Source organism: Maylandia zebra, linkage group LG3, assembly GCF_041146795.1.
Source record: "Maylandia zebra isolate NMK-2024a linkage group LG3, Mzebra_GT3a, whole genome shotgun sequence".
In the NCBI taxonomy this organism is placed as follows: Eukaryota; Metazoa; Chordata; class Actinopteri; order Cichliformes; family Cichlidae; genus Maylandia; species Maylandia zebra.
Genome location: NC_135169.1, coordinates 51,501,567 through 51,528,877, shown reverse-complemented (window position 1 = coordinate 51,528,877; position 27,311 = coordinate 51,501,567). Strand labels below are relative to the sequence as shown.

The 27,311-nt window shown below is 57.9% G+C and overlaps 14 non-coding genes across 14 annotated transcripts; all 14 read right to left on the bottom strand.

Moving 5' to 3' along the window:
- Positions 1 to 256: 256 nt before the first annotated feature.
- On the bottom strand, positions 257 to 375 carry LOC143417676 (5S ribosomal RNA). Its single transcript, XR_013097823.1, has one exon. It is a non-coding gene; the product is annotated as a 5S ribosomal RNA (ribosomal RNA).
- Positions 376 to 1,236: 861 nt separating this feature from the next.
- On the bottom strand, positions 1,237 to 1,355 carry LOC143417511 (5S ribosomal RNA). The gene has a single exon (XR_013097733.1). It is a non-coding gene; the product is annotated as a 5S ribosomal RNA (ribosomal RNA).
- Positions 1,356 to 2,490: 1,135 nt separating this feature from the next.
- Positions 2,491 to 2,609, bottom strand: LOC143417675 (5S ribosomal RNA). Its single transcript, XR_013097822.1, has one exon. It is a non-coding gene; the product is annotated as a 5S ribosomal RNA (ribosomal RNA).
- A 742-nt stretch (positions 2,610 to 3,351) lies between these two features.
- On the bottom strand, positions 3,352 to 3,470 carry LOC143417674 (5S ribosomal RNA). The gene has a single exon (XR_013097821.1). It is a non-coding gene; the product is annotated as a 5S ribosomal RNA (ribosomal RNA).
- A 2,042-nt stretch (positions 3,471 to 5,512) lies between these two features.
- LOC143417673 (5S ribosomal RNA) lies at positions 5,513 to 5,631 on the bottom strand. The gene has a single exon (XR_013097820.1). It is a non-coding gene; the product is annotated as a 5S ribosomal RNA (ribosomal RNA).
- A 5,161-nt stretch (positions 5,632 to 10,792) lies between these two features.
- On the bottom strand, positions 10,793 to 10,911 carry LOC143417399 (5S ribosomal RNA). The gene has a single exon (XR_013097620.1). It is a non-coding gene; the product is annotated as a 5S ribosomal RNA (ribosomal RNA).
- A 582-nt stretch (positions 10,912 to 11,493) lies between these two features.
- On the bottom strand, positions 11,494 to 11,612 carry LOC143417434 (5S ribosomal RNA). Its single transcript, XR_013097655.1, has one exon. It is a non-coding gene; the product is annotated as a 5S ribosomal RNA (ribosomal RNA).
- Positions 11,613 to 12,745: 1,133 nt separating this feature from the next.
- On the bottom strand, positions 12,746 to 12,864 carry LOC143417229 (5S ribosomal RNA). The gene has a single exon (XR_013097447.1). It is a non-coding gene; the product is annotated as a 5S ribosomal RNA (ribosomal RNA).
- Positions 12,865 to 13,725: 861 nt separating this feature from the next.
- Positions 13,726 to 13,844, bottom strand: LOC143417672 (5S ribosomal RNA). Its single transcript, XR_013097819.1, has one exon. It is a non-coding gene; the product is annotated as a 5S ribosomal RNA (ribosomal RNA).
- A 1,212-nt stretch (positions 13,845 to 15,056) lies between these two features.
- On the bottom strand, positions 15,057 to 15,175 carry LOC143417715 (5S ribosomal RNA). Its single transcript, XR_013097863.1, has one exon. It is a non-coding gene; the product is annotated as a 5S ribosomal RNA (ribosomal RNA).
- A 2,242-nt stretch (positions 15,176 to 17,417) lies between these two features.
- On the bottom strand, positions 17,418 to 17,536 carry LOC143417824 (5S ribosomal RNA). The gene has a single exon (XR_013097971.1). It is a non-coding gene; the product is annotated as a 5S ribosomal RNA (ribosomal RNA).
- A 1,534-nt stretch (positions 17,537 to 19,070) lies between these two features.
- LOC143417912 (5S ribosomal RNA) lies at positions 19,071 to 19,189 on the bottom strand. Its single transcript, XR_013098060.1, has one exon. It is a non-coding gene; the product is annotated as a 5S ribosomal RNA (ribosomal RNA).
- A 976-nt stretch (positions 19,190 to 20,165) lies between these two features.
- On the bottom strand, positions 20,166 to 20,284 carry LOC143417671 (5S ribosomal RNA). The gene has a single exon (XR_013097818.1). It is a non-coding gene; the product is annotated as a 5S ribosomal RNA (ribosomal RNA).
- A 2,162-nt stretch (positions 20,285 to 22,446) lies between these two features.
- LOC143417376 (5S ribosomal RNA) lies at positions 22,447 to 22,565 on the bottom strand. The gene has a single exon (XR_013097597.1). It is a non-coding gene; the product is annotated as a 5S ribosomal RNA (ribosomal RNA).
- Between the last annotated feature and the right edge of the window lie 4,746 nt (positions 22,566 to 27,311).

Sequence of the window (27,311 nt, the reverse complement as noted above, 5' to 3'; positions counted from 1 at the left end):
TCAGCCAGCAGCCACAGGCCCTGGTGTGGTGTAAGTGGCCTCAGCCAGCAGCCACAGGCCCTGATGTGGTGTAAGTGGCCCCAGCCGGTCACTCAGGCCCTGGTGTGGTGTAGGTGGCATCAGCTAGCAGCACAAGACATTGGAAAACAGCCAAAAGCAATGTCGTTAATGTGCCCTCATTAATGGGCAGCTGCTTTTGGTCTTTTAATACACCCCTTCTCTGGATCAAAAGCGGTTCAATGACATGAAAATGAAAGGCTTACAGCACCAGGTATTCCCAGGCAGTCTCCCATCCAAGTACTAACCAAGCCCAGCCCTGCTTAGCTTCCGAGATCAGACGAGGTCGGGCGTGCTCAGGGTGGTATGGCCGTAAGCTGCTGGCCCCAGCACAATGTCTCAATTTATGGATTCAACTGATTAGGTGGCAAGTACCTGAAGTTACGAAGACAATCCTTTAACCATACCTGCATGTTTGCATAATACCCTAACCCAAAGGCTCAGTTTAGCATTTATCTAACAGCACAGGCCCTGGATTGTTGAAGATGGCCTCAGGAACCAGCACAGGGCCTGGTGTGTTGTACATGGCCACAGCTAGCAGCACAGGGCCTGGTTTGGTGAAGATGGCCTCGGCCAGAAGCACAGGGCCTGGTGTGATATGAGTGGCCTGAGCAAGAGCCACAGACCCTGGTGTGGTGTAAGTGCCCTCAGCCAGAAGCCACAGGCCCTGGTGTGGTGTAAGTGACCTCAGCCAGCAGCCACAGGCCCTGGTGTGGTGTAAGTGGCCTCAGCCAGCAGCCACAGGCCCTGGTGTGGTGTAAGTGGCCTCAGCCAGCAGCCACAGGCCCTGGTGTGGTGTAAGTGGCCTCAGCCAGTGCCACAGGCCCTGGTGTGGTGTAAGTGGCCTGAGCAAGAGCCACAGACCCTGGTGTGGTGTAATTGGCCTCAATAGCAACTAATGCCCTGGTGTGGTGTAAGTGGCCTCAGCCAGCAGCCACAGGCCCTGGTGTGGTGTAAGTGGCCTCAGCCAGCAGCCACAGGCCCTGATGTGGTGTAAGTGGCCCCAGCCGGTCACTCAGGCCCTGGTGTGGTGTAGGTGGCATCAGCTAGCAGCACAAGACATTGGAAAACAGCCAAAAGCAATGTCGTTAATGTGCCCTCATTAATGGGCAGCTGCTTTTGGTCTTTTAATACACCCCTTCTCTGGATCAAAAGCGGTTCAATGACATGAAAATGAAAGGCTTACAGCACCAGGTATTCCCAGGTAGTCTCCCATCCAAGTACTAACCAAGCCCAGCCTTGCTTAGCTTCCGAGATCAGACGAGGTCCGGCGTGCTCAGGGTGGTATGGCCGTAAGCTGCTGGCCCCAGCACAATGTCTCAATTTATGGATTCAACTGATTAGGTGGCAAGTACCTGAAGTTACGAAGACAATCCTTTAACCATACCTGCATGTTTGCATAATACCCTAACCCAAAGGCTCAGTTTAGCATTTATCTAACAGCACAGGCCCTGGATTGTTGAAGATGGCCTCAGGAACCAGCACAGGGCCTGGTGTGTTGTACATGGCCACAGCTAGCAGCACAGGGCCTGGTTTGGTGAAGATGGCCTCGGCCAGAAGCGCAGGGCCTGGTGTGATGTGAGTGGCCTGAGCAAGAGCCACAGGCCCTGGTGTGGTGTAGGTGGCCTCAGCCAGAAGCCACAGGCACTGGTGTGGTGTAAGTGGCCTCAGCCAGCAGCCACAGGCCCTGGTGTGGTGTAAGTGGCCTCAGCCAGCAGCCACAGGCCCTGGTGTGGTGTAAGTGGCCTCAGCCAGCAGCCACAGGCCCTGGTGTGGTGTAAGTGGCCTCAGCCAGAGCCACAGGCCCTGGTGTGGTGTAAGTGGCCTCAGCCAGTGCCACAGGCCCTGGTGTGGTGTAAGTGGCCTGAGCAAGAGCCACAGACCCTGGTGTGGTGTAATTGGCCTCAATAGCAACTAATGCCCTGGTGTGGTGTAGGTGGCCTCAGCCAGCAGCCACAGGCCCTGGTGTGGTGTAAGTGGCCTCAATAGCAACTAATGCCCTGGTGTGGTGTAAGTGGCCTCAGCCAGCAGCCACAGGCCCTGGTGTGGTGTAAGTGGCCTGAGCAAGAGCCACAGACCCTGGTGTGGTGTAATTGGCCTCAATAGCAACTAAGGCCCTGGTGTGGTGTAGGTGGCCTCAGCCAGCAGCCACAGGCCCTGGTGTGGTGTAAGTGGCCTCAGCCAGCAGCCACAGGCCCTGGTGTGGTGTAAGTGGCCTCAGCCAGCAGCCACAGGCCCTGATGTGGTGTAAGTGGCCCCAGCCGGTCACTCAGGCCCTGGTGTGGTGTAGGTGGCATCAGCTAGCAGCACAAGACATTGGAAAACAGCCAAAAGCAATGTCGTTAATGTGCCCTCATTAATGGGCAGCTGCTTTTGGTCTTTTAATACACCCCTTCTCTGGATCAAAAGCGGTTCAATGACATGAAAATGAAAGGCTTACAGCACCAGGTATTCCCAGGCAGTCTCCCATCCAAGTACTAACCAAGCCCAGCCCTGCTTAGCTTCCGAGATCAGACGAGGTCGGGCGTGCTCAGGGTGGTATGGCCGTAAGCTGCTGGCCCCAGCACAATGTCTCAATTTATGGATTCAACTGATTAGGTGGCAAGTAAATGAAGTTACGAAGACAATCCTTTAACCATACCTGCATGTTTGCATAATACCCTAACCCAAAGGCTCAGTTTAGCATTTATCTAACAGCACAGGCCCTGGATTGTTGAAGATGGCCTGAGGAACCAGCACAGGGCCTGGTGTGTTGTACATGGCCACAGCTAGCAGCACAGGGCCTGGTTTGGTGAAGATGGCCTCGGCCAGAAGCGCAGGGCCTGGTGTGATGTGAGTGGCCTCAGCCAGCAGCCACAGGCCCTGGTGTGGTGTAAGTGGCCTCAGCCAGCAGCCACAGGCCCTGGTGTGGTGTAAGTGGCCTCAGCCAGCAGCCACAGGCCCTGGTGTGGTGTAAGTGGCCTCAGCCAGTGCCACAGGCCCTGGTGTGGTGTAAGTGGCCTGAGCAAGAGTCACAGACCCTGGTGTGGTGTAATTGGCCTCAATAGCAACTAAGGCCCTGGTGTGGTGTAAGTGGCCTCAGCCAGAAGCCACAGGCCCTGATGTGGTGTAAGTGGCCCCAGCCGGTCACTCAGGCCCTGGTGTGGTGTAGGTGGCATCAGCTAGCAGCACAAGACATTGGAAAACAGCCAAAAGCAATGTCGTTAATGTGCCCTCATTAATGGGCAGCTGCTTTTGGTCTTTTAATACACCCCTTCTCTGGATCAAAAGCGGTTCAATGACATGAAAATGAAAGGCTTACAGCACCAGGTATTCCCAGGCAGTCTCCCATCCAAGTACTAACCAAGCCCAGCCCTGCTTAGCTTCCGAGATCAGACGAGGTCGGGCGTGCTCAGGGTGGTATGGCCGTAAGCTGCTGGCCCCAGCACAATGTCTCAATTTATGGATTCAACTGATTAGGTGGCAAGTACCTGAAGTTACGAAGACAATCCTTTAACCATACCTGCATGTTTGCATAATACCCTAACCCAAAGGCTCAGTTTAGCATTTATCTAACAGCACAGGCCCTGGATTGTTGAAGATGGCCTCAGGAACCAGCACAGGGCCTGGTGTGTTGTACATGGCCACAGCTAGCAGCACAGGGCCTGGTTTGGTGAAGATGGCCTCGGCCAGAAGTGCAGGGCCTGGTGTGGTGTAAGTGGCCTCAGCCAGCAGCCAAAGGCCCTGGTGTGGTGTAAGTGGCCTCAGCCAGCAGCCACAGGCCCTGGTCTGGTGTAAGTGGCCTCAGCCAGCAGCCACAGGCCCTGGTGTGGTGTAAGTGGCCTCAGCCAGAGCCACAGGCCGTGGTGTAGTGTAAGTGGCCTCAGCCAGTGCCACAGGCCCTGGTGTGGTGTAATTGGCCTGAGCAAGAGCCACAGACCCTGGTGTGGTGTAATTGGCCTCAATAGCAACTAATGCCCTGGTGTGGTGTAAGTGGCCTCAGCCAGCAGCCACAGGCCCTGGTGTGGTGTAAGTGGCCTCAGCCAGTGCCACAGGCCCTGGTGTGGTGTAAGGGGCCTCAATAGCAACTAATGCCCTGGTGTGGTGTAAGTGGCCTCAGCCAGCAGCCACAGGCACTGGTGTGGTGTAAGTGGCCTCAGCCAGCAGCCACAGGCCCTGGTGTGGTGTAAGTGGCCTCAGCCAGCAGCCACAGGCCCTGGTGTGGTGTAAGTGGCCTGAGCCAGCAGCCACAGGCCCTGGTGTGGTGTAAGTGCCCTCAGCCAGAAGCCACAGGCACTGGTGTGGTGTAAGTGGCCTCAGCCAGTGCCACAGGCCCTGGTGTGGTGTAAGTGGCCTCAGCCAGCAGCCACAGGCCCTGGTGTGGTGTAAGTGGCCTGAGCCAGCAGCCACAGGCCCTGGTGTGGTGTAAGTGGCCTCAGCCAGAAGCCACAGGCCCTGGTGTGGTGTAAGGGGCCTCAATAGCAACTAATGCCCTGGTGTGGTGTAAGTGGCCTCAGCCAGCAGCCACAGGCACTGGTGTGGTGTAAGTGCCCTCAGCCAGCAGCCACAGGCCCTGGTGTGGTGTAAGTGGCCTCAGCCAGCAGCAACAGGCCCTGGTGTGGTGTAAGTGGCCTCAGCCAGCAGCCACAGGCCCTGGTGTGGTGTAAGTGGCCTGAGCAAGAGGCACAGGCCCTGGTGTGGTGTAAGTGGCCTCAATAGCAACTAATGCCCTGGTGTGGTGTAGGTGGCCTCAGCCAGCAGCCACAGGCCCTGGTGTGGTGTAAGTGGCCTCAATAGCAACTAATGCCCTGGTGTGGTGTAAGTGGCCTCAGCCAGCAGCCACAGGCCCTGGTGTGGTGTAAGTGGCCTGAGCAAGAGCCACAGACCCTGGTGTGGTGTAATTGGCCTCAATAGCAACTAATGCCCTGGTGTGGTGTAAGTGGCCTCAGCCAGCAGCCACAGGCCCTGGTGTGGTGTAAGTGGCCTCAGCCAGCAGCCACAGGCCCTGGTGTGGTGTAAGTGGCCTCAGCCAGTGCCACAGGCCCTGGTGTGGTGTAAGTGGCCTCAATAGCAACTAATGCCCTGGTGTGGTGTAAGTGGCCTCAGCCAGCAGCCACAGGCCCTGGTGTGGTGTAAGTGGCCTGAGCAAGAGCCACAGACCCTGGTGTGGTGTAATTGGCCTCAATAGCAACTAAGGCCCTGGTGTGGTGTAGGTGGCCTCAGCCAGCAGCCACAGGCCCTAGTGTGGTGTAAGTGGCCTCAGCCAGCAGCCACAGGCCCTGATGTGGTGTAAGTGGCCCCAGCCGGTCACTCAGTCCCTGGTGTGGTGTAGGTGGCATCAGCTAGCAGCACAAGACATTGGAAAACAGCCAAAAGCAATGTCGTTAATGTGCCCTCATTAATGGGCAGCTGCTTTTGGTCTTTTAATACACCCCATTCTCTGGATCAAAAGCGGTTCAATGACATGAAAATGAAAGGCTTACAGCACCAGGTATTCCCAGGCAGTCTCCCATCCAAGTACTAACCAAGCCCAGCCCTGCTTAGCTTCCGAGATCAGACGAGGTCGGGCGTGCTCAGGGTGGTATGGCCGTAAGCTGCTGGCCCCAGCACAATGTCTCAATTTATGGATTCAACTGATTAGGTGGCAAGTACCTGAAGTTACGAAGACAATCCTATAACCATACCTGCATGTTTGCATAATACCCTAACCCAAAGGCTCAGTTTAGCATTTATCCAACAGCACAGGCCCTGGTTTGGTGAAGATGGCCTCGGCCAGAAGCGCAGGGCCTGGTGTGATGTGAGTGGCCTGAGCAAGAGCCACAGGCCCTGGTGTGGTGTAAGTGGCCTCAGCCAGCAGCCACAGGCCCTGGTGTGGTGTAACTGGCCTCAGCCAGCAGCCACAGGCCCTGGTGTGGTGTAAGTGGCCTCAGCCAGAAGCCACAGGCCCTGGTGTGGTGTAAGTGGCCTCAGCCAGCAGCCACAGGCCCTGGTGTGGTGTAAGTGGCCTCAGCCAGAGCCACAGGCCCTGGTGTAGTGTAAGTGGCCTCAGCCAGTGCCACAGGCCCTGGTGTGGTGTAAGTGGCCTGAGCAAGAGCCACAGACCCTGGTGTGGTGTAATTGGCCTCAATAGCAACTAATGCCCTGGTGTGGTGTAAGTGGCCTCAGCCAGTGCCACAGGCCCTGGTGTGGTGTAAGGGGCCTCAATAGCAACTAATGCCCTGGTGTGGTGTAAGTGGCCTCAGCCAGCAGCCACAGGAACTGGTCTGGTGTAAGTGGCCTCAGCCAGCAGCCACAGGCCCTGGTGTGGTGTAAGTGGCCTCAGCCAGAGCCACAGGCCGTGGTGTAGTGTAAGTGGCCTCAGCCAGTGCCACAGGCCCTGGTGTGGTGTAAGTGGCCTGAGCAAGAGCCACAGACCCTGGTGTGGTGTAATTGGCCTCAATAGCAACTAATGCCCTGGTGTGGTGTAAGTGGCCTCAGCCAGCAGCCACAGGCCCTGGTGTGGTGTAAGTGGCCTCAGCCAGTGCCACAGGCCCTGGTGTGGTGTAAGGGGCCTCAATAGCAACTAATGCCCTGGTGTGGTGTAAGTGGCCTCAGCCAGCAGCCACAGGCACTGGTGTGGTGTAAGTGGCCTCAGCCAGCAGCCACAGGCCCTGGTGTGGTGTAAGTGGCCTGAGCCAGCAGCCACAGGCCCTGGTGTGGTGTAAGTGGCCTCAGCCAGAAGCCACAGGCACTGGTGTGGTGTAAGTGGCCTCAGCCAGTGCCACAGGCCCTGGTGTGGTGTAAGTGGCCTCAGCCAGTGCCACAGGCCCTGGTGTGGTGTAAGTGACCTCAGCCAGCAGCCACAGGCCCTGGTGTGGTGTAAGTGGCCTCAGCCAGCAGCCACAGGCCCTGGTGTGGTGTAAGTGGCCTCAGCCAGTGCCACAGGCCCTGGTGTGGTGTAAGTGGCCTGAGCAAGAGTCACAGACCCTGGTGTGGTGTAATTGGCCTCAATAGCAACTAATGCCCTGGTGTGGTGTAGGTGGCCTCAGCCAGCAGCCACAGGCACTGGTGTGGTGTAAGTGCCCTCAGCCAGCAGCCACAGGCCCTGGTGTGGTGTAAGTGGCCTCAGCCAGCAGCCACAGGCCCTGGTGTGGTGTAAGTGGCCTCAGCCAGCAGCCACAGGCCCTGGTGTGGTGTAAGTGCCCTCAGCCAGCAGCCACAGGCCCTGGTGTGGTGTAAGTGGCCTCAGCCAGCAGCCACAGGCCCTGGTGTGGTGTAAGTGGCCTCAGCCAGCAGCCACAGGCCCTGGTGTGGTGTAAGTGGCCTTAGCAAGAGCCACAGGCCCTGGTGTGGTGTAAGTGGCCTCAGCCAGAAGCCACAGGCCCTGGTGTGGTGTAAGTGGCCTCAGCCAGCAGCCACAGGCCCTGGTGTGGTGTAAGTGGCCTCAGCCAGAGCCACAGGCCCTGGTGTGGTGTAAGTGGCCTCAGCCAGCAGCCACAGGCCCTGGTGTGGTGTAAGTGGCCTCAGCCAGCAGCCACAGGCCCTGGTGTGGTGTAAGGGGCCTCAATAGCAACTAATGCCCTGGTGTGGTGTAAGTGGCCTCAGCCAGCAGCCACAGGCACTGGTGTGGTGTAAGTGCCCTCAGCCAGCAGCCACAGGCCCTGGTGTGGTGTAAGTGGCCTCAGCCAGCAGCCACAGGCCCTGGTGTGGTGTAAGTGGCCTCAGCCAGCAGCCACAGGCCCTGGTGTGGTGTAAGTGGCCTGAGCAAGAGCCACAGGCCCTGGTGTGGTGTAAGTGGCCTCAGCCAGCAGCCACAGGCCCTGGTGTGGTGTAAGTGGCCTCAGCCAGTGCCACAGGCCCTGGTGTGGTGTAATTGGCCTCAATAGTAAGTGGCCTCAGCCAGCAGCCACAGGCCCTGGTGTGGTGTAAGTGGCCTCAGCCAGTGCCACAGGCCCTGGTGTGGTGTAATTGGCCTCAATAGCAACTAAGGCCCTGGTGTTGTGTATGTGGCCTCAGCCAGCAGCCACAGGCCCTGGTGTGGTGTAAGTGGCCTCAGAAGTAAATAAGGCCCTGGTGTGGTGTAAGTGGCCTCAGCCAGCAGCACAGGGCCTTGTGTCTTGTACATGGCCACAGCAAGCAGCACTGGGCCAGGTTTGGTGAAGATGGCCTTGGCCAGAAGCACAGGGTCTGGTGTGATATGAGTGGCCTGAGCAAGAGCCACAGGCCCTGGTGTGGTGTAAGTGGCCTGAGCCAGAAGCCACAGGCACTGGTGTGGTGTAAGTGGCCTCAGCCAGCAGCCACAGGCCCTTGTGTGGTGTAAGTGGCCTCAGCCAGTGCCACAGGCCCTGGTGTGGTGTAAGTGGCCTCAGCCAGCAGCCACAGGCCCTGGTGTGGTGTAAGTGGCCTCAGCCAGCAGCCACAGGCCCTGGTGTGGTGTAAGTGGCCTGAGCAAGAGCTACAGACCCTGGTGTGGTGTAATTGGCCTCAATAGCAACTAAGGCCCTGGTGTGGTGTAGGTGGCCTCAGCCAGCAGCCACAGGCCCTGGTGTGGTGTAAGTGGCCTCAGCCAGCAGCCACAGGCCCTGGTGTGGTGTAAGTGGCCTCAGCCAGCAGCCACAGGCCCTGGTGTGGTGTAAGTGGCCTCAGCCAGAGCCACAGGCCCTGATGTGGTGTAATTGGCCTCAATAGCAACTAAGGCCCTGGTGTGGTGTATGTGGCCTCAGCCAGCAGCCACAGGCCCTTGTGTGGTGTACATGGCCACAGCCAGCAGCCACAGGCCCTGGTGTGGTGTAAGTGGCCTCAATAGCAACTAAGGCCCTGGTGTGGTGTAAGTGGCCTGAGCAAGAGCCACAGGCCCTGGTGTGGTGTAAGTGGTCTCAGCCAGCAGCCACAGGCCCTGGTGTGGTGTAGGTGGCCTCAGCCAGCAGCCAAAGGCCCTTGTGTGGTGTAAGTGGCCTCAGCCAGCAGCCACAGGCCCTGGTGTGGTGTAAGTGGCCTGAGCAAGAGCCACAGACCCTGGTGTGGTGTAATTGGCCTCAATAGCAACTAAGGCCCTGGTGTGGTGTATGTGGCCTCAGCCAGCAGCCACAGGCCCTGGTGTGGTGTAAGTGGCCTCAGAAGCAAATAAGGCCGTGGTGTGGTGTAAGTGGCCTCAGCCAGAGCCACAGGCCCTGGTGTGGTGTAAGTGGCCTCAATAGCAACTAAGGCCCTGGTGTGGTGTAAGTGGCCTCAGCCAGAGCCACAGGCCCTGGTGTGGTGTAAGTGGCCTCAGCCAGTGCCACAGGCCCTGGTGTGGTGTAAGTGGCCTGAGCAAGAGCAACAGACCCTGGTGTGGTGTAATTGGCCTCAATAGCAACTAATGCCCTGGTGTGGTGTAAGTGGCCTCAGCCAGCAGCCACAGGCCCTGGTGTGGTGTAAGTGGCCTGAGAAAGAGCCACAGACCCTGGTGTGGTGTAATTGGCCTCAATAGCAACTAAGGCCCTGGTGTGGTGTAGGTGGCCTCAGCCAGCAGCCACAGGCCCTGGTGTGGTGTAAGTGGCCTCAGTCAGAAGCCACAGTCACTGGTGTGGTGTAAGTGGCCTCAGCCAGAAGCCACTGGCCCTGGTGTGGTGTAGGTGGCCTCAGCCAGCAGCCACAGGCCCTTGTGTGGTGTAAGTGGCCTCAGCCAGCAGCCACAGGCCCTGGTGTGGTGTAAGTGGCCTGAGCAAGAGCCACAGACCCTGGTGTGGTGTAATTGGCCTCAATAGCAACTAAGGCCCTGGTGTGGTGTTAGTGGCCTCAGCCAGCAGCCACAGGCCCTGGTGTGGTGTAAGTGGCCTGAGCAAGAGCCACAGACCCTGGTGTGGTGTAATTGGCCTCAATAGCAACTAAGGCCCTGGTGTGGTGTTAGTGGCCTCAGCCAGCAGCCACAGGCCCTGGTGTGGTGTAAGTGGCCTCAGCCAGAGCCACAGGCCCTGATGTGGTGTAAGTGGCCCCAGCCGGTCACTCAGGCCCTGGTGTGGTGTAATTGGCCTCAATAGCAACTAAGGCCCTGGTGTGGTGTATGTGGCCTCAGCCAGCAGCCACAGGCCCTGGTGTGGTGTACATGGCCACAGCCAGCAGCCACAGGCCCTGGTGTGGTGTAAGTGGCCTCAATAGCAACTAAGGCCCTGGTGTGGTGTAAGTGGCCTCAGCCAGCAGCCACAGGCCTTGGTGTGGTGTAAGTCGCCTCATCCAGCAGCCACAGGCCCTGGTGTGGTGTAAGTCGCCTCATCCAGCAGCCACAGGCCCTGGTGTGGTGTAAGTGGCCTCAGCCAGCAGCCACAGGCCCTGGTGTGGTGTAAGTGGCCTCAGCCAGTGCCACAGGCCCTGGTGTGGTGTAATTGGCCTCAATAGCAACTAAGGCCCTGGTGTGGTGTATGTGGCCTCAGCCAGCAGCCACAGGCCCTGGTGTGGTGTAAGTGGCCTGAGCAAGAGCCACAGACCCTGGTGTGGTGTAATTGGCCTCAATAGCAACTAAGGCCCTGGTGTGGTGTAAGTGGCCTCAGCCAGCAGCCACAGGCCCTGGTGTGGTGTAAGTGGCCTCAGCCAGAGCCACAGGCCCTGATGTGGTGTAAGTGGCCCCAGCCGGTCACTCAGGCCCTGGTGTGGTGTAGGTGGCATCAGCTAGCAGCACAAGACATTGGAAAACAGCCAAAAGCAATGTCGTTAATGTGCCCTCATTAATGGGCAGCTGCTTTTGGTCTTTTAATACACCCCTTCTCTGGATCAAAAGCGGTTCAATGACATGAAAATGAAAGGCTTACAGCACCAGGTATTCCCAGGCAGTCTCCCATCCAAGTACTAACCAAGCCCAGCCCTGCTTAGCTTCCGACATCAGACGAGGTCGGGCGTGCTCAGGGTGGTATGGCCGTAAGCTGCTGGCCCCAGCACAATGTCTCAATTTATGGATTCAACTGATTAGGTGGCAATACCTGAAGTTACGAAGACAATCCTATAACCATACCTGCATGTTTGCATAATACCCTAACCCAAAGGCTCAGTTTGGCATTTATCTAACAGCACAGGCCCTGGATTGTTGAAGATGGCCTCTGGAACCAGCACAGGGCCTGGTGTGTTGTACATGGCCACAGCAAGCAGCACAGGGCCAGGTTTGGTGAAGATGGCCTCGGCCAGAAGCGCAGGGTCTGGTGTGATATGAGTGGCCTGAGCAAGAGCCACAGGCCCTGGTGTGGTGTAATTGGCCTCAATAGCAACTAAGGCCCTGGTGTGGTGTAGGTGGCCTCAGCCAGCAGCCACAGGCCCTGATGTGGTGTAAGTGGCCCCAGCCGGTCACTCAGGCCCTGGTGTGGTGTAGGTGGCATCAGCTAGCAGCACAAGACATTGGAAAAGAGCCAAAAGCAATGTCGTTAATGTGCCCTCATTAATGGGCAGCTGCTTTTGGTCTTTTAATACACCCCTTCTCTGGATCAAAAGCGGTTCAATGACATGAAAATGAAAGTCTTACAGCACCAGGTATTCCAAGGAAGTCTCCCATCCAAGTACTAACCAAGCCCAGCCCTGCTTAGCTTCCGAGATCAGACGAGGTCGGGCGTGCTCAGGGTGGTATGGCCGTAAGCTGCTGGCCCCAGCACAATGTCTCAATTTATGGATTCAAGTGATTAGGTGGCAAGTACCTGAAGTTACGAAGACAATCCTATAACCATACCTGCATGTTTGCATAATACCCTAACCCAAAGGCTCAGTTTAGCATTTATCCAACAGCACAGGCCCTGGATTGTTGAAGATGGCCTCAGGAACCAGAACAGGGCCTGGTGTGTTGTACATGGCCACAGCTAGCAGCACAGGGCCTGGTTTGGTGAAGATGGCCTCGGCCAGAAGCACAGGGTCTGGTGTGATATGAGTGGCCTGAGCCAGAGCCACAGGCCCTGGTGTGGTGTAAGTGGCCTCAGCCAGCAGCCACAGGCCCTGGTGTGGTGTAAGTGGCCTCAGCCAGCAGCCACAGGCCCTGGTGTGGTGTAAGTGGCCTCAGCCAGTGCCACAGGCCCTGGTGTGGTGTAATTGGCCTCAATAGCAACTAAGGCCCTGGTGTGGTGTATGTGGCCTCAGCCAGCAGCCACAGGCCCTGGTGTGGTGTACATGGCCACAGCCAGCAGCCACAGGCCCTGGTGTGGTGTAAGTGGCCTCAGCCAGTGCCACAGGCCCTGGTGTGGTGTAAGTGGCCTGAGCAAGAGCCACAGACCCTGGTGTGGTGTAATTGGCCTCAATAGCAACTAATGCCCTGGTGTGGTGTAGGTGGCCTCAGCCAGCAGCCACAGGCCCTGGTGTGGTGTAAGTGGCCTCAATAGCAACTAATGCCCTGATGTGGTGTAAGTGGCCTCAGCCAGCAGCCACAGGCCCTGGTGTGGTGTAAGTGGCCTGACCAAGAGCCACAGACCCTGGTGTGGTGTAATTGGCCTCAATAGCAACTAAGGCCCTGGTGTGGTGTAGGTGGCCTCAGCCAGCAGCCACAGGCCCTGGTGTGGTGTAAGTGGCCTCAGCCAGCAGCCACAGGCCCTGATGTGGTGTAAGTGGCCCCAGCCGGTCACTCAGTCCCTGGTGTGGTGTAGGTGGCATCAGCTAGCAGCACAAGACATTGGAAAACAGCCAAAAGCAATGTCGTTAATGTGCCCTCATTAATGGGCAGCTGCTTTTGGTCTTTTAATACACCCCTTCTCTGGATCAAAAGCGGTTCAATGACATGAAAATGAAAGGCTTACAGTACCAGGTATTCCCAGGCAGTCTCCCATCCAAGTACTAACCAAGCCCAGCCCTGCTTAGCTTCCGAGATCAGACGAGGTCGGGCGTGCTCAGGGTGGTATGGCCGTAAGCTGCTGGCCTCAGCACAATGTCTCAATTTATGGATTCAAGTGATTAGGTGGCAAGTACCTGAAGTTACGAAGACAATCCTTTAACCATACCTGCATGTTTGCATAATACCCTAACCCAAAGGCTCAGTTTGGCATTTATCTAACAGCACAGGCCCTGGATTGTTGAAGATGGCCTCTGGAACCAGCACAGGGCCTGGTGTGTTGTACATGGCCACAGCAAGCAGCACAGGGCCAGGTTTGGTGAAGATGGCCTTGGCCAGAAGCACAGGGTCTGGTGTGATATGAGTGGCCTGAGCAAGAGCCACAGGCCCTGGTGTGGTGTAAGTGGCCTCAGCCAGAAGCCACAGGCCCTGGTGTGGTGTAGGTGGCCTCAGCCAGCAGCCACAGGCCCTTGTGTGGTGTAAGTGGCCTCAGCCAGCAGCCACAGGCCCTGGTGTGGTGTAAGTGGCCTCAGCCAGCAGCCACAGGCCCTGGTGTGGTGTAAGTGGCCTCAGCCAGCAGCCACAGGCCCTGGTGTGGTGTAAGTGGCCTGAGCAAGAGCTACAGACCCTGGTGTGGTGTAATTGGCCTCAATAGCAACTAAGGCCCTGGTGTGGTGTAGGTGGCCTCAGCCAGCAGCCACAGGCCCTGGTGTGGTGTAAGTGGCCTCAGCCAGAGCCACAGGCCCTGATGTGGTGTAAATGGCCCCAGCCGGTCACTCAGGCCCTGGTGTGGTGTAGGTGGCATCAGCTAGCAGCACAAGACATTGGAAAACAGCCAAAAGCAATGTCGTTAATGTGCCCTCATTAATGGGCAGCTGCTTTTGGTCTTTTAATACACCCCTTCTCTGGATCAAAAGCGGTTCAATGACATGAAAATGAAAGGCTTACAGCACCAGGTATTCCCAGGCAGTCTCCCATCCAAGTACTAACCAAGCCCAGCCCTGCTTAGCTTCCGAGATCAGACGAGGTCGGGCGTGCTCAGGGTGGTATGGCCGTAAGCTGCTGGCCCCAGCACAATGTCTCAATTTATGGATTCAAGTGATTAGGTGGCAAGTACCTGAAGTTACGAAGACAATCCTATAACCATACCTGCATGTTTGCATAATACCCTAACCCAAAGGCTCAGTTTAGCATTTATCCAACAGCACAGGCCCTGGATTGTTGAAGATGGCCTCAGGAACCAGAACAGGGCCTGGTGTGTTGTACATGGCCACAGCTAGCAGCACAGGGCCTGGTTTGGTGAAGATGGCCTCGGCCAGAAGCACAGGGTCTGGTGTGATATGAGTGGCCTGAGCCAGAGCCACAGGCCCTGGTGTGGTGTAAGTGGCCTCAGCCAGCAGCCACAGGCCCTGGTGTGGTGTAAGTGGCCTCAGCCAGCAGCCACAGGCCCTGGTGTGGTGTAAGTGGCCTCAGCCAGTGCCACAGGCCCTGGTGTGGTGTAATTGGCTTCAATAGCAACTAAGGCCCTGGTGTGGTGTATGTGGCCTCAGCCAGCAGCCACAGGCCCTGGTGTGGTGTACATGGCCACAGCCAGCAGCCACAGGCCCTGGTGTGGTGTAAGTGGCCTCAATAGCAACTAAGGCCCTGGTGTGGTGTAAGTGGCCTCAGCCAGCAGCCACAGGCCTTGGTGTGGTGTAAGTCGCCTCATCCAGCAGCCACAGGCCCTGGTGTGGTGTAAGTGGCCTCAGCCAGCAGCCACAGGCCCTGGTGTGGTGTAAGTGGCCTCAGCCAGTGCCAGAGGCCCTGGTGTGGTGTAATTGGCCTCAATAGCAACTAAGGCCCTGGTGTGGTGTATGTGGCCTCAGCCAGCAGCCACAGGCCCTGGTGTGGTGTAAGTGGCCTCAGAAGCAAATAAGGCCGTGGTGTGGTGTAAGTGGCCTCAGCCAGCAGCCACAGGCCCTGGTGTGGTGTAAGTGGCCTGAGCAAGAGCCACAGACCCTGGTGTGGTGTAATTGGCCTCAATAGCAACTAAGGCCCTGGTGTGGTGTAGGTGGCCTCATCCAGCAGCCACAGGCCTTGGTGTGGTGTAAGTGGCCCCAGCCGGTCACTCAGGTCCTGGTGTGGTGTAGGTGGCATCAGCTAGCAGCACAAGACATTGGAAAACAGCCAAAAGCAATGTCGTTAATGTGCCCTCATTAATGGGCAGCTGCTTTTGGTCTTTTAATACACCCCTTCTCTGGATCAAAAGCGGTTCAGTGACATGAAAATGAAATGCTTACAGCACCAGGTATTCCCAGGCGGTCTCCCATCCAAGTACTAACCAAGCCCAGCCCTGCTTAGCTTCCGAGATCAGACGAGGTCGGGCGTGCTCAGGGTGGTATGGCCGTAAGCTGCTGGCCCCAGCACAATGTCTCAATTTATGGATTCAACTGATTAGGTGGCAAGTACCTGAAGTTACGAAGACAATCCTTTAACCATACCTGCATGTTTGCATAATACCCTAACCCAAAGGCTCAGTTTAGCATTTATCTAACAGCACAGGCCCTGGTGTGTTGTACATGGCCACAGCTAGCAGCACAGGGCCTGGTTTGGTGAAGATGGCCTCGGCCAGAAGCGCAGGGCCTGGTGTGATGTGAGTGGCCTGAGCAAGAGCCACAGGCCCTGGTGTGGTGTAAGTGGCCTCAGCCAGAAGCCACAGGCACTGGTGTGGTGTAAGTGGCCTCAGCCAGCAGCCACAGGCCCTGGTGTGGTGTAAGTGGCCTCAGCCAGCAGCCACAGGCCCTGGTGTGGTGTAAATGGCCTCAGCCAGCAGCCACAGGCCCTGGTGTGGTGTAAGTGGCCTCAGCCAGAGCCACAGGCCCTGGTGTGGTGTAAGTGGCCTCAGCCAGTGCCACAGGCCCTGGTGTGGTGTAAGTGGCCTGAGCAAGAGCCACAGACCCTGGTGTGGTGTAATTGGCCTCAATAGCAACTAATGCCCTGGTGAGGTGTAGGTGGCCTCAGCCAGCAGCCACAGGCCCTGGTGTGGTGTAAGTGGCCTCAGCCAGTGCCACAGGCCCTGGTGTGGTGTAAGGGGCCTCAATAGCAACTAATGCCCTGGTGTGGTGTAAGTGGCCTCAGCCAGCAGCCACAGGCACTGGTGTGGTGTAAGTGGCCTCAGCCAGCAGCCACAGGCCCTGGTGTGGTGTAAGTGGCCTCAGCCAGCAGCCACAGGCCCTGGTGTGGTGTAAGTGGCCTGAGCCAGCTGCCACAGGCCCTGGTGTGGTGTAAGTGGCCTCAGCCAGAAGCCACAGGCACTGGTGTGGTGTAAGTGCCCTCAGCCAGCAGCCACAGGCCCTGGTGTGGTGTAAGTGACCTCAGCCAGCAGCCACAGGCCCTGGTGTGGTGTAAGTGGCCTCAGCCAGCAGCCACAGGCCCTGGTGTGGTGTAAGTGGCCTCAGCCAGTGCCACAGGCCCTGGTGTGGTGTAAGTGGCCTGAGCAAGAGTCACAGACCCTGGTGTGGTGTAATTGGCCTCAATAGCAACTAATGCCCTGGTGTGGTGTAGGTGGCCTCAGCCAGCAGCCACAGGCCCTGGTGTGGTGTAAGTGGCCTCAGCCAGTGCCACAGGCCCTGGTGTGGTGTAAGGGGCCTCAATAGCAACTAATGCCCTGGTGTGGTGTAAGTGGCCTCAGCCAGCAGCCACAGGCACTGGTGTGGTGTAAGTGCCCTCAGCCAGCAGCCACAGGCCCTGGTGTGGTGTAAGTGGCCTGAGCAAGAGCCACAGGCCCTGGTGTGGTGTAAGTGGCCTCAGCCAGAAGCCACAGGCACTGGTGTGGTGTAAGTGCCCTCAGCCAGCAGCCACAGGCACTGGTGTGGTGTAAGTGACCTCAGCCAGCAGCCACAGGCCCTGGTGTGGTGTAAGTGGCCTCAGCCAGCAGCCACAGGCCCTGGTGTGGTGTAAGTGGCCTCAGCCAGAAGCCACAGGCACTGGTGTGGTGTAAGTGCCCTCAGCCAGCAGCCACAGGCACTGGTGTGGTGTAAGTGACCTCAGCCAGCAGCCACAGGCCCTGGTGTGGTGTAAGTGGCCTCAGCCAGCAGCCACAGGCCCTGGTGTGGTGTAAGTGGCCTCAGCCAGTGCCACAGGCCCTAGTGTGGTGTAAGTGGCCTGAGCAAGAGTCACAGACCCTGGTGTGGTGTAATTGGCCTCAATAGCAACTAATGCCCTGGTGTGGTGTAGGTGGCCTCAGCCAGCAGCCACAGGCCCTGGTGTGGTGTAAGTGGCCTCAGCCAGTGCCACAGGCCCTGATGTGGTGTAAGTGGCCTGAGCAAGAGCCACAGACCCTGGTGTGGTGTAATTGGCCTCAATAGCAACTAATGCCCTGGTGTGGTGTAAGTGGCCTCAGCCAGCAGCCACAGGCCCTGGTGTGGTGTAAGTGGCCTCAGCCAGCAGCCACAGGCCCTGATGTGGTGTAAGTGGCCCCAGCCGGTCACTCAGGCCCTGGTGTGGTGTAGGTGGCATCAGCTAGCAGCACAAGACATTGGAAAACAGCCAAAAGCAATGTCGTTAATGTGCCCTCATTAATGGGCAGCTGCTTTTGGTCTTTTAATACACCCCTTCTCTGGATCAAAAGCGGTTCAATGACATGAAAAAGAAAGGCTTACAGCACCAGGTATTCCCAGGGAGTCTCCCATCCAAGTACTAACCAAGCCCAGCCCTGCTTAGCTTCCGAGATCAGACGAGGTCGGGCGTGCTCAGGGTGGTATGGCCGTAAGCTGCTGGCCCCAGCACAATGTCTCAATTTATGGATTCAACTGATTAGGTGGCAAGTACCTGAAGTTACGAAGACAATCCTTTAACCATACCTGCATGTTTGCATAATACCCTAACCCAAAGGCTCAGTTTAGCATTTATCTAACAGCACAGGCCCTGGATTGTTGAAGATGGCCTCAGGAACCAGCACAGGGCCTGGTGTGTTGTACATGGCCACAGCTAGCAGCACAGGGCCTGGTTTGGTGAAGATGGCCTCGGCCAGAAGCGCAGGGCCTGGTGTGATGTGAGTGGCCTGAGCAAGAGCCACAGGCCCTGGTGTGGTGTAAGTGGCCTCAGCCAGAAGCCACAGGCACTGGTGTGGTGTAGGTGGCCTCAGCCAGCAGCCACAGTCCCTGGTGTGGTGTAAGTGGCCTCAGGCAGCAGCCACAGGCCCTGGTGTGGTGTAAGTGGCCTCAGCCAGCAGCCACAGGCCCTGGTGTGGTGTAAGTGGCCTCAGCCAGCAGCCACAGGCCCTGGTGTGGTGTAAGGGGCCTCAATAGCAACTAATGCCCTGGTGTGGTGTAAGTGGCCTCAGCCAGCAGCCACAGGCACTGGTGTGGTGTAAGTGCCCTCAGCCAGCAGCCACAGGCCCTGGTGTGGTGTAAGTGGCCTGAGCAAGAGCCACAGGCCCTGGTGTGGTGTAAGTGGCCTCAGCCAGAAGCCACAGGCACTGGTGTGGTGTAAGTGCCCTCAGCCAGCAGCCACAGGCACTGGTGTGGTGTAAGTGACCTCAGCCAGCAGCCACAGGCCCTGGTGTGGTGTAAGTGGCCTCAGCCAGCAGCCACAGGCCCTGGTGTGGTGTAAGTGGCCTCAGCCAGAAGCCACAGGCACTGGTGTGGTGTAAGTGCCCTCAGCCAGCAGCCACAGGCACTGGTGTGGTGTAAGTGACCTCAGCCAGCAGCCACAGGCCCTGGTGTGGTGTAAGTGGCCTCAGCCAGCAGCCACAGGCCCTGGTGTGGTGTAAGTGGCCTCAGCCAGTGCCACAGGCCCTGGTGTGGTGTAAGTGGCCTGAGCAAGAGTCACAGACCCTGGTGTGGTGTAATTGGCCTCAATAGCAACTAATGCCCTGGTGTGGTGTAGGTGGCCTCAGCCAGCAGCCACAGGCCCTGGTGTGGTGTAAGTGGCCTCAGCCAGTGCCACAGGCCCTGATGTGGTGTAAGTGGCCTGAGCAAGAGCCACAGACCCTGGTGTGGTGTAATTGGCCTCAATAGCAACTAATGCCCTGGTGTGGTGTAAGTGGCCTCAGCCAGCAGCCACAGGCCCTGGTGTGGTGTAAGTGGCCTCAGCCAGCATCCACAGGCCCTGATGTGGTGTAAGTGGCCCCAGCCGGTCACTCAGGCCCTGGTGTGGTGTAGGTGGCATCAGCTAGCAGCACAAGACATTGGAAAACAGCCAAAAGCAATGTCGTTAATGTGCCCTCATTAATGGGCAGCTGCTTTTGGTCTTTTAATACACCCCTTCTCTGGATCAAAAGCGGTTCAATGACATGAAAATGAAAGGCTTACAGCACCAGGTATTCCCAGGTAGTCTCCCATCCAAGTACTAACCAAGCCCAGCCCTGCTTAGCTTCCGAGATCAGACGAGGTCGGGCATGCTCAGGGTGGTATGGCCGTAAGCTGCTGGCCCCAGCACAATGTCTCAATTTATGGATTCAACTGATTAGGTGGCAAGTACCTGAAGTTACGAAGACAATCCTTTAACCATACCTGCATGTTTGCATAATACCCTAACCCAAAGGCTCAGTTTAGCATTTATCTAACAGCACAGGCCCTGGATTGTTGAAGATGGCCTCAGGAACCAGCACAGGGCCTGGTGTGTTGTACATGGCCACAGCTAGCAGCACAGGGCCTGGTTTGGTGAAGATGGCCTCGGCCAGAAGCGCAGGGCCTGGTGTGATGTGAGTGGCCTGAGCAAGAGCCACAGGCCCTGGTGTGGTGTAAGTGGCCTCAGCCAGAAGCCACAGGCACTGGTGTGGTGTAAGTGGCCTCAGCCAGCAGCCACAGGCCCTGGTGTGGTGTAAGTGGCCTCAGCCAGCAGCCACAGGCCCTGGTGTGGTGTAAGTGGCCTCAGCCAGCAGCCACAGGCCCTGGTGTGGTGTAAGTGGCCTCAGCCAGAGCCACAGGCCCTGGTGTGGTGTAAGTGGCCTCAGCCAGTGCCACAGGCCCTGGTGTGGTGTAAGTGGCCTGAGCAAGAGCCACAGACCCTGGTGTGGTGTAATTGGCCTCAATAGCAACTAATGCCCTGGTGTGGTGTAGGTGGCCTCAGCCAGCAGCCACAGGCCCTGGTGTGGTGTAAGTGGCCTCAATAGCAACTAATGCCCTGGTGTGGTGTAAGTGGCCTCAGCCAGCAGCCACAGGCCCTGGTGTGGTGTAAGTGGCCTGAGCAAGAGCCACAGACCCTGGTGTGGTGTAATTGGCCTCAATAGCAACTAAGGCCCTGGTGTGGTGTAGGTGGCCTCAGCTAGCAGCACAAGACATTGGAAAACAGCCAAAAGCAATGTCGTTAATGTGCCCTCATTAATGGGCAGCTGCTTTTGGTCTTTTAATACACCCCTTCTCTGGATCAAAAGCGGTTCAATGACATGAAAATGAAAGGCTTACAGCACCAGGTATTCCCAGGCAGTCTCCCATCCAAGTACTAACCAAGCCCAGCCCTGCTTAGCTTCCGAGATCAGACGAGGTCGGGCGTGCTCAGGGTGGTATGGCCGTAAGCTGCTGGCCCCAGCACAATGTCTCAATTTATGGATTCAACTGATTAGGTGGCAAGTACCTGAAGTTACGAAGACAATCCTTTAACCATACCTGCATGTTTGCATAATACCCTAACCCAAAGGCTCAGTTTAGCATTTATCTAACAGCACAGGCCCTGGATTGTTGAAGATGGCCTCAGGAACCAGCACAGGGCCTGGTGTGTTGTACATGGCCACAGCTAGCAGCACAGGGCCTGGTTTGGTGAAGATGGCCTCGGCCAGAAGCGCAGGGCCTGGTGTGATGTGAGTGGCCTGAGCAAGAGCCACAGGCCCTGGTGTGGTGTAAGTGGCCTCAGCCAGAAGCCACAGGCACTGGTGTGGTGTAAGTGGCCTCAGCCAGCAGCCACAGTCCCTGGTGTGGTGTAAGTGGCCTCAGCCAGCAGCCACAGGCCCTGGTGTGGTGTAAATGGCCTCAGCCAGCAGCCACAGGCCCTGGTGTGGTGTAAGTGGCCTCAGCCAGTGCCACAGGCCCTGGTGTGGTGTAAGTGGCCTGAGCAAGAGCCACAGACCCTGGTGTGGTGTAATTGGCCTCAATAGCAACTAATGCCCTGGTGTGGTGTAGGTGGCCTCAGCCAGCAGCCACAGGCCCTGGTGTGGTGTAAGTGGCCTCAGCCAGTGCCACAGGCCCTGGTGTGGTGTAAGGGGCCTCAATAGCAACTAATGCCCTGGTGTGGTGTAAGTGGCCTCAGCCAGCAGCCACAGGCCCTGGTGTGGTGTAAGTGACCTCAGCCAGCAGCCACAGGCCCTGGTGTGGTGTAAGTGGCCTCAGCCAGCAGCCACAGGCCCTGGTGTGGTGTAAGTGGCCTCAGCCAGTGCCACAGGCCCTGGTGTGGTGTAAGTGGCCTGAGCAAGAGTCACAGACCCTGGTGTGGTGTAATTGGCCTCAATAGCAACTAATGCCCTGGTGTGGTGTAGGTGGCCTCAGCCAGCAGCCACAGGCCCTGGTGTGGTGTAAGTGGCCTCAGCCAGCAGCCACAGGCCCTGGTGTGGTGTAAGGGGCCTCAATAGCAACTAATGCCCTGGTGTGGTGTAGGTGGCCTCAGCCAGCAGCCACAGGCCCTGGTGTGGTGTAAGGGGCCTCAATAGCAACTAATGCCCTGGTGTGGTGTAAGTGGCCTCAGCCAGCAGCCACAGGCACTGGTGTGGTGTAAGTGCCCTCAGCCAGCAGCCACAGGCCCTGGTGTGGTGTAAGTGGCCTCAGCCAGCAGCCACAGGCCCTGGTGTGGTGTAAGTGGCCTGAGCAAGAGCCACAGGCCCTGGTGTGGTGTAAGTGGCCTCAGCCAGAAGCCACAGGCACTGGTGTGGTGTAAGTGCCCTCAGCCAGCAGCCACAGGCACTGGTGTGGTGTAAGTGACCTCAGCCAGCAGCCACAGGCCCTGGTGTGGTGTAAGTGGCCTCAGCCAGCAGCCACAGGCCCTGGTGTGGTGTAAGTGGCCTCAGCCAGAAGCCACAGGCACTGGTGTGGTGTAAGTGCCCTCAGCCAGCAGCCACAGGCACTGGTGTGGTGTAAGTGACCTCAGCCAGCAGCCACAGGCCCTGGTGTGGTGTAAGTGGCCTCAGCCAGCAGCCACAGGCCCTGGTGTGGTGTAAGTGGCCTCAGCCAGCAGCCACAGGCCCTGGTGTGGTGTAAGTGGCCTGAGCAAGAGTCACAGACCCTGGTGTGGTGTAATTGGCCTCAATAGCAACTAATGCCCTGGTGTGGTGTAGGTGGCCTCAGCCAGCAGCCACAGGCCCTGGTGTGGTGTAAGTGGCCTCAGCCAGTGCCACAGGCCCTGATGTGGTGTAAGTGGCCTGAGCAAGAGCCACAGACCCTGGTGTGGTGTAATTGGCCTCAATAGCAACTAATGCCCTGGTGTGGTGTAAGTGGCCTCAGCCAGCAGCCACAGGCCCTGGTGTGGTGTAAGTGGCCTCAGCCAGCAGCCACAGGCCCTGATGTGGTGTAAGTGGCCCCAGCCGGTCACTCAGGCCCTGGTGTGGTGTAGGTGGCATCAGCTAGCAGCACAATACATTGGAAAACAGCCAAAAGCAATGTCGTTAATGTGCCCTCATTAATGGGCAGCTGCTTTTGGTCTTTTAATACACCCCTTCTCTGGATCAAAAGCGGTTCAATGACATGAAAATGAAAGGCTTACAGCACCAGGTATTCCCAGGTAGTCTCCCATCCAAGTACTAACCAAACCCAGCCCTGCTTAGCTTCCGAGATCAGACGAGGTCGGGCATGCTCAGGGTGGTATGGCCGTAAGCTGCTGGCCCCAGCACAATGTCTCAATTTATGGATTCAACTGATTAGGTGGCAAGTACCTGAAGTTACGAAGACAATCCTTTAACCATACCTGCATGTTTGCATAATACCCTAACCCAAAGGCTCAGTTTAGCATTTATCTAACAGCACAGGCCCTGGATTGTTGAAGATGGCCTCAGGAACCAGCACAGGGCCTGGTGTGTTGTACATGGCCACAGCTAGCAGCACAGGGCCTGGTTTGGTGAAGATGGCCTCGGCCAGAAGCGCAGGGCCTGGTGTGATGTGAGTGGCCTGAGCAAGAGCCACAGGCCCTGGTGTGGTGTAAGTGGCCTCAGCCAGCAGCCACAGGCCCTGGTGTGGTGTAACTGGCCTCAGCCAGCAGCCACAGGCCCTGGTGTGGTGTAAGTGGCCTCAGCCAGAAGCCACAGGCCCTGGTGTGGTGTAAGTGGCCTCAGCCAGCAGCCACAGGCCCTGGTGTGGTGTAAGTGGCCTCAGCCAGAGCCACAGGCCCTGGTGTAGTGTAAGTGGCCTCAGCCAGTGCCACAGGCCCTGGTGTGGTGTAAGTGGCCTGAGCAAGAGCCACAGACCCTGGTGTGGTGTAATTGGCCTCAATAGCAACTAATGCCCTGGTGTGGTGTAAGTGGCCTCAGCCAGTGCCACAGGCCCTGGTGTGGTGTAAGGGGCCTCAATAGCAACTAATGCCCTGGTGTGGTGTAAGTGGCCTCAGCCAGCAGCCACAGGAACTGGTCTGGTGTAAGTGGCCTCAGCCAGCAGCCACAGGCCCTGGTGTGGTGTAAGTGGCCTCAGCCAGAGCCACAGGCCGTGGTGTAGTGTAAGTGGCCTCAGCCAGTGCCACAGGCCCTGGTGTGGTGTAAGTGGCCTGAGCAAGAGCCACAGACCCTGGTGTGGTGTAATTGGCCTCAATAGCAACTAATGCCCTGGTGTGGTGTAAGTGGCCTCAGCCAGCAGCCACAGGCCCTGGTGTGGTGTAAGTGGCCTCAGCCAGTGCCACAGGCCCTGGTGTGGTGTAAGGGGCCTCAATAGCAACTAATGCCCTGGTGTGGTGTAAGTGGCCTCAGCCAGCAGCCACAGGCACTGGTGTGGTGTAAGTGGCCTCAGCCAGCAGCCACAGGCCCTGGTGTGGTGTAAGTGGCCTGAGCCAGCAGCCACAGGCCCTGGTGTGGTGTAAGTGGCCTCAGCCAGAAGCCACAGGCACTGGTGTGGTGTAAGTGGCCTCAGCCAGTGCCACAGGCCCTGGTGTGGTGTAAGTGGCCTCAGCCAGTGCCACAGGCCCTGGTGTGGTGTAAGTGACCTCAGCCAGCAGCCACAGGCCCTGGTGTGGTGTAAGTGGCCTCAGCCAGCAGCCACAGGCCCTGGTGTGGTGTAAGTGGCCTCAGCCAGTGCCACAGGCCCTGGTGTGGTGTAAGTGGCCTGAGCAAGAGTCACAGACCCTGGTGTGGTGTAATTGGCCTCAATAGCAACTAATGCCCTGGTGTGGTGTAGGTGGCCTCAGCCAGCAGCCACAGGCACTGGTGTGGTGTAAGTGCCCTCAGCCAGCAGCCACAGGCCCTGGTGTGGTGTAAGTGGCCTCAGCCAGCAGCCACAGGCCCTGGTGTGGTGTAAGTGGCCTCAGCCAGCAGCCACAGGCCCTGGTGTGGTGTAAGTGCCCTCAGCCAGCAGCCACAGGCCCTGGTGTGGTGTAAGTGGCCTCAGCCAGCAGCCACAGGCCCTGGTGTGGTGTAAGTGGCCTCAGCCAGCAGCCACAGGCCCTGGTGTGGTGTAAGTGGCCTTAGCAAGAGCCACAGGCCCTGGTGTGGTGTAAGTGGCCTCAGCCAGAAGCCACAGGCCCTGGTGTGGTGTAAGTGGCCTCAGCCAGCAGCCACAGGCCCTGGTGTGGTGTAAGTGGCCTCAGCCAGAGCCACAGGCCCTGGTGTGGTGTAAGTGGCCTCAGCCAGCAGCCACAGGCCCTGGTGTGGTGTAAGTGGCCTCAGCCAGCAGCCACAGGCCCTGGTGTGGTGTAAGGGGCCTCAATAGCAACTAATGCCCTGGTGTGGTGTAAGTGGCCTCAGCCAGCAGCCACAGGCACTGGTGTGGTGTAAGTGCCCTCAGCCAGCAGCCACAGGCCCTGGTGTGGTGTAAGTGGCCTCAGCCAGCAGCCACAGGCCCTGGTGTGGTGTAAGTGGCCTCAGCCAGCAGCCACAGGCCCTGGTGTGGTGTAAGTGGCCTGAGCAAGAGCCACAGGCCCTGGTGTGGTGTAAGTGGCCTCAGCCAGCAGCCACAGGCCCTGGTGTGGTGTAAGTGGCCTCAGCCAGTGCCACAGGCCCTGGTGTGGTGTAATTGGCCTCAATAGTAAGTGGCCTCAGCCAGCAGCCACAGGCCCTGGTGTGGTGTAAGTGGCCTCAGCCAGTGCCACAGGCCCTGGTGTGGTGTAATTGGCCTCAATAGCAACTAAGGCCCTGGTGTTGTGTATGTGGCCTCAGCCAGCAGCCACAGGCCCTGGTGTGGTGTAAGTGGCCTCAGAAGTAAATAAGGCCCTGGTGTGGTGTAAGTGGCCTCAGCCAGCAGCACAGGGCCTTGTGTCTTGTACATGGCCACAGCAAGCAGCACTGGGCCAGGTTTGGTGAAGATGGCCTTGGCCAGAAGCACAGGGTCTGGTGTGATATGAGTGGCCTGAGCAAGAGCCACAGGCCCTGGTGTGGTGTAAGTGGCCTGAGCCAGAAGCCACAGGCACTGGTGTGGTGTAAGTGGCCTCAGCCAGCAGCCACAGGCCCTTGTGTGGTGTAAGTGGCCTCAGCCAGTGCCACAGGCCCTGGTGTGGTGTAAGTGGCCTCAATAGCAACTAAGGCCCTGGTGTGGTGTAAGTGGCCTGAGCAAGAGCCACAGGCCCTGGTGTGGTGTAAGTGGTCTCAGCCAGCAGCCACAGGCCCTGGTGTGGTGTAGGTGGCCTCAGCCAGCAGCCAAAGGCCCTTGTGTGGTGTAAGTGGCCTCAGCCAGCAGCCACAGGCCCTGGTGTGGTGTAAGTGGCCTGAGCAAGAGCCACAGACCCTGGTGTGGTGTAATTGGCCTCAATAGCAACTAAGGCCCTGGTGTGGTGTATGTGGCCTCAGCCAGCAGCCACAGGCCCTGGTGTGGTGTAAGTGGCCTCAGAAGCAAATAAGGCCGTGGTGTGGTGTAAGTGGCCTCAGCCAGAGCCACAGGCCCTGGTGTGGTGTAAGTGGCCTCAATAGCAACTAAGGCCCTGGTGTGGTGTAAGTGGCCTCAGCCAGAGCCACAGGCCCTGGTGTGGTGTAAGTGGCCTCAGCCAGTGCCACAGGCCCTGGTGTGGTGTAAGTGGCCTGAGCAAGAGCAACAGACCCTGGTGTGGTGTAATTGGCCTCAATAGCAACTAATGCCCTGGTGTGGTGTAAGTGGCCTCAGCCAGCAGCCACAGGCCCTGGTGTGGTGTAAGTGGCCTGAGAAAGAGCCACAGACCCTGGTGTGGTGTAATTGGCCTCAATAGCAACTAAGGCCCTGGTGTGGTGTAGGTGGCCTCAGCCAGCAGCCACAGGCCCTGGTGTGGTGTAAGTGGCCTCAGTCAGAAGCCACAGTCACTGGTGTGGTGTAAGTGGCCTCAGCCAGAAGCCACTGGCCCTGGTGTGGTGTAGGTGGCCTCAGCCAGCAGCCACAGGCCCTTGTGTGGTGTAAGTGGCCTCAGCCAGCAGCCACAGGCCCTGGTGTGGTGTAAGTGGCCTGAGCAAGAGCCACAGACCCTGGTGTGGTGTAATTGGCCTCAATAGCAACTAAGGCCCTGGTGTGGTGTTAGTGGCCTCAGCCAGCAGCCACAGGCCCTGGTGTGGTGTAAGTGGCCTGAGCAAGAGCCACAGACCCTGGTGTGGTGTAATTGGCCTCAATAGCAACTAAGGCCCTGGTGTGGTGTTAGTGGCCTCAGCCAGCAGCCACAGGCCCTGGTGTGGTGTAAGTGGCCTCAGCCAGAGCCACAGGCCCTGATGTGGTGTAAGTGGCCCCAGCCGGTCACTCAGGCCCTGGTGTGGTGTAATTGGCCTCAATAGCAACTAAGGCCCTGGTGTGGTGTATGTGGCCTCAGCCAGCAGCCACAGGCCCTGGTGTGGTGTACATGGCCACAGCCAGCAGCCACAGGCCCTGGTGTGGTGTAAGTGGCCTCAATAGCAACTAAGGCCCTGGTGTGGTGTAAGTGGCCTCAGCCAGCAGCCACAGGCCTTGGTGTGGTGTAAGTCGCCTCATCCAGCAGCCACAGGCCCTGGTGTGGTGTAAGTCGCCTCATCCAGCAGCCACAGGCCCTGGTGTGGTGTAAGTGGCCTCAGCCAGCAGCCACAGGCCCTGGTGTGGTGTAAGTGGCCTCAGCCAGTGCCACAGGCCCTGGTGTGGTGTAATTGGCCTCAATAGCAACTAAGGCCCTGGTGTGGTGTATGTGGCCTCAGCCAGCAGCCACAGGCCCTGGTGTGGTGTAAGTGGCCTGAGCAAGAGCCACAGACCCTGGTGTGGTGTAATTGGCCTCAATAGCAACTAAGGCCCTGGTGTGGTGTAAGTGGCCTCAGCCAGCAGCCACAGGCCCTGGTGTGGTGTAAGTGGCCTCAGCCAGAGCCACAGGCCCTGATGTGGTGTAAGTGGCCCCAGCCGGTCACTCAGGCCCTGGTGTGGTGTAGGTGGCATCAGCTAGCAGCACAAGACATTGGAAAACAGCCAAAAGCAATGTCGTTAATGTGCCCTCATTAATGGGCAGCTGCTTT